The sequence below is a fragment of the Cavia porcellus genome, unplaced genomic scaffold, assembly GCF_034190915.1.
Source record: "Cavia porcellus strain 051 isolate PalLab524CR breed Dunkin Hartley unplaced genomic scaffold, mCavPor4.1 scaffold_3, whole genome shotgun sequence".
NCBI classification, from domain to species: Eukaryota; Metazoa; Chordata; class Mammalia; order Rodentia; family Caviidae; genus Cavia; species Cavia porcellus.
Window position 1 is genome coordinate 10,316,963 of NW_026947486.1, and position 5,003 is coordinate 10,321,965.

Consider the following 5,003-nt stretch of genomic DNA (forward strand, 5'->3'; position numbering starts at 1 on the left):
CACCTTATTCCCACAAGCTGGGACTCTACTGTACCCATTCCAGCAGAGGTCACAGGGATAATGTCACACAACTTGATCATTGCCAGCTTCCTGACACTTCTATCATTACTGTCACAACTTGGGCCTACAGGGCCCCATTATACGGGAAACCTGCTTTATTAGGTCAATGAAGGGATTTTTACCCACCTAATTGAGGGGTGAAGGGCTTACCTCTCTGCTCGCTCCTGAAAGAGACGCATGGTGTGTGCTAGTCATGGAGTATTTGTGTTCCTTCCAAATCATGTGTTGAGATCCTAATCCACAATATAATGGTAGTAGGAGGCAGGGTCTTTGTGAGGGGATTAGGATATTAAGAACCCTGTCCTCGTGAACAGGATGGATGCCCTTATAAAAGAGACCCCAGAACATTCATATACCATTGATAGAAATGTAAATAAGTACAACCATTATGAAGAACAGTATAGATATTCCTCATGAAACTAAAAAGAGATCTAAAATATGATGAGCTACACCCCTTGTGAGCATATTCCAATGGAAAAGGAATTAGCACACCAAAGGACACCTACATGCCCAAGTTTGTTGCAGCACTACTCACAGTAATGAAGATATGGAATCAGCCAAGGCACCCATTATTGGCTAAATGTATAAAGAAAATGTGGTGCTTATACATACAGTGAAATAACATTCAGCCATAAAGAAGGAAATCCAATCATTTACTTCAAAATGAATAGACCTGAAGGACATTATATTAAGTGAAATAAGCCAGACACAGAAAGACAAGTACTGTATGCTCTCTCTTGTATTCAGAAATTTTAAAAATTAATAGAATATAGAATAGTGATCACCAGAGTTTGGCAAGGTGGGGAGGATGGATGACGAGAAGCTGGATTTGATCAATGTGTACTCTATCTATGTAATGATGTATCACACTGAACCCCACTAATACATACATGTTAATCAAAACTACAAAGAGACTTTGGAGAGCACCTTCACCCCTTCCCCCATGTAAGGACACAGTGAAAAGGCACATCTGTGAACCAAGCATGAGCCCTCACTCGACATGAAATCTTCCAGCAACTTAAACCTTGAGCTCGCTGGTCACCATAAGAAATAACTTTCTCTTGTTCATGTTCCTTCGTCTATCATATTTTGTTACAGCAGCTTAAAAGGACTAGGACAGAAAATCAGTACCAAGAAATGAGGGTAAGAAATACCTACAAATGTGGATGCAATTTGCATAAGGGGTAGAGGCTGGGAGAGTTTTGAAGTGCCTTCTAGAAAGGGCCTGCATTGCTGTGAATCAACCACTGAAGGTGATTCTAGTGAAAGCTGAGAAAGAAGAGGAGAGCTACAGAGAAAGCTTCCGTGAAGAGCTTGGTAGCAGAAACATGGATGCTAACTGTCATTTTGATATGGCCTCAGGCCAGAGGAGGAACATGTTACAGAACAATGGAGAAAAAGCAGTTCTTGCTATAAAGTGGCAAAAAAAAAAAAAAAAAAAAAAAACCTCAGCAGAATTGTATTCCTGTTCCAATGTCTAGTGCAAAACACAACTCATGAGTGATGGAGTTAGATATTTAGTTAAAATGATTGTAAGCAAAGTGCTGAAGGTTTAACTTGATTCCTCTTGACTATATCTAATAAAATGAGACAAAAAATGACTTAAAAATTTTAAGACAAAACAACTAGATCTTAAGATTTGGGAAATTCTAAGCCTAGTTCTCTTGCAAAAAGTGAAAGGGCATGATCACAAGAGAATTCTAAAGTTGTACTCAAGCAACCTTTTTGTAAGGAGATTTGTATGGATGTGAACCACAGACCTAAATGAGCATCACAGTTGAAGCTAGGTACTATTCTTTGGGACAAGGGAAGAATGACACTGAAGGAATTTCCTTGGTCACAAAAACAGGAGCCATCATGTTGCTTTCTGCAGGTCAGATGATCTCCACCCAGAGCTCTGGGAGAGGGTCAGTAAGAGACATGGGGGTCAACTCCTGCCAAGCAACACTTCAGGGATAGGCCCCTGTCAGGGAGGGGCAGTAAGACAGAAAGTTGGGCCAAAGGTTATTTGCAAGCCTTATGATTTCATGGAGTTAGTCTTTTGGTCTGGACTTAACTTGGAATTCATTACCCATCCCTTCTTTCCTATGTCTCTCTTTTGGAATGGAAATATCTTTCCTATGCCTGTGCCACCACTGTACTTTGGAAACACATGGTTGGTTTCACGGGTTCCCAGGTGAAGATAAGTTGCCTCACAATAACCCATAGTCTTGAGTCTCACCTATATCTGAAAGTTTGTGTCCCTCCCCTCCCTCAAATTCATATGTTGAAATTTCAATCTTCTATTTGATGGCATTAGGACACAGGGGCCTTTGCAAAATGGCTGTCATGAGATCAAACCCCCCAGGAATGGGATTAGTGACCTTACAAAAGAGAGCCACAATCCTCTTACCATTTCTGCCATGTGATGACATAGCAAGAAGACTAGGAGCCAGGAAGTAGCCCTTGTCAAACACTGAATCTGCTGCTATCTTAATCCTGTATTCTCTAGCCTCCAGAACTTCGAGAAATAAAGTTCTGTGGTTTATAATCCTTCCAGTTTATGGTATTTTCCTAATAGCCCAAATAGACTAAGACAGTGTGGCAGATGGCATTTTCCAGAAGTAGCTGCAAAAACATATGTATCCCATTCCCCTTACTCTCCTGACACAGTGGCTAATGTGCCTCTCAGAGGCGCATGTTCCCCTTGAATCTGAGTAGGACTGATAACTCTTCTGACCAGACTGTAGTGAAGATGATGTGATACGGCTGGGTCAATACAAGGATCCAGTTTCCACCTGCTTATCTGTTTTCTAGAAGCTCATTCTGAGAACCTATACCCTATATGAGGAGGCCCAAACAATTCATGAAAAAAAGTTCACACAGAAAACCATGGAGACAGAAGAACTGAGGCCCCCGGGGCAATAACCAGCATTAGTTGCCCACTTGGAAACACACAACTTTCAGATGGTTCCAGCTCCTAGGCTTCAAGGCTTCCAACAGAGGTCCCAGACACTGTGGGCCAGAAGTAAACTGTTACTCTAGCTTCTGTCCACATTTTTTTTGATTCACAGAAACTATGAATGTAAGAAATGATTACTGTTGCTTTGACCCACTAAGTTGGGGGATAATTTTTTATATAATCATCCTATTATGGTTTAAACATAAAGTTTCCTCCAAAGAGTCATTTATCAACCTCACCAAAGAATCAAACCATTCCTAAGTTCACAGTTGAAATGGCTATTAAGAGTTGGGGCACAGGTGGAAGAAATAGGTCACTTGGTTGTGCCTTCAAAGTTGTATCTGGTCCCTGGCCTCTTCCTCTCTGGCTGTCTTCCTGAACTATTTCATGACTGTCATGAAATGGCCAAAACTGCCTATATGCCCCTCCACCATGCTATTTCTTCCTTGAAGATAGTCAGCCACGCATTGAACCCTCTAGAACTGTGAGCCAACATAAACCTTGATTTGTGGTATAGTGGTGGGCATAGCAGTCTTCCAGATTAAATCTTTTCTCCTTTAGGTTGTTTATGTAAGGTATTTTTTTCCCAGCATTGGAAAATTTGACCAATGCATATAATAGCTAAACACCAGGTTTCCCAAATTTCTAATTTGAGATGGGTGTGGCTGGGTAAAGGTTGAGTTGAGTTGAGTTGGGTTGACATTGATCTGTCCCTCTGAGGATAACTCCAGAACTATTTCTTCTGTGTCAGGACCATGCCCCACCCCCAACACTGTACGTGACTCGGGTCTGAAAAGGATATGCCTAGTATTTCTATAGCAACATTCTTCCAAAGGAGCTGAGGTGGCAGTCTTCCTGGTGATAGCAGCCTTAGCTGCAGTGATGGCGCTAATTCACCACCTTTTCTTACAGGCCCACCTTGTCTCTGTTTTCATTCCAATAATAACTTTAGGACAATACAATCCAGAACTTCACGGCCAGGGAGGTAGCCTCCACTTCTCCCACCTGCTCCCTAACACCCTAGAGCCAACTTGCCCAGTTTACAAAGACCATCACATCTACGTGAGCAAAACAATATGGCAGAGGGACAAGTACCTATAGAATTTGATATATATTTAGTTGACCATATCTGTAAGCTGGGCCTCTCTACCGCTCACTCAGACATTTTTAATCTCCCTTTTGGCTGTTCTCATCTGTGTGGCCCCATTTAATCTGGAAATACTTGTAAAGCAGCCATGGTTAGCCCAGGGCCCAGCCCAGCACTGTGAATAGGCAGCACTTTAATGGTAGCATGGACAATGACACTAACCCATTACCCTACTGCACACATACCTGACTAAGGGGATGGCCATGTAAACCTCCTTCCTCAGACTTTTTCCAACAACAAATGCTGAGAACACTGAGTGCCATAATTGTGTACCAGTAGGTTGCGTTTGCTTGGGAGCTGGGATGCCACTAACTAGCTGTGGGACTTTGGGATAATTATATATACTCTCTAAGCCTCAGATTCCTTGTGTGTAAAATATTCCTGGCACCTACCTCTAAGGATTCATGCACTGGTCAGAGTTCCATTGCTGTAACAAAATATCTGACATAGACAACTTAAAAGAGAAGTTTTAATTTGGTTCATGGTTTCAGGGGTTTCAGGCCCTGATCTGTTGGTTCTAAAAGAGAAACATCATGGTAGAAGAGTATGGTAGAGGAAAGCTGATCAACTCATGGCAGCTGAGAAGCAGAGCAAATGAAAAACAAGAAAGAAGGGGGCTGGAGACAAAAATGCACCCTTTCAGTCATACCCTCAGTGATCACCCTCCTCCAACAAGGCCACACCTCCTAACAACACATTCAGCTATGAACTCATCAACGGGTTAATCATAATCTCCACCATAATTCCCACTTTTGAACACATAGGTCTTTTAGGGGACATTTTTTGATCTAAACTGTAACGGTTTATAAATGAATTCAATGAGATAATAAGGCGTGCTTACTGAGTGGTCACAAT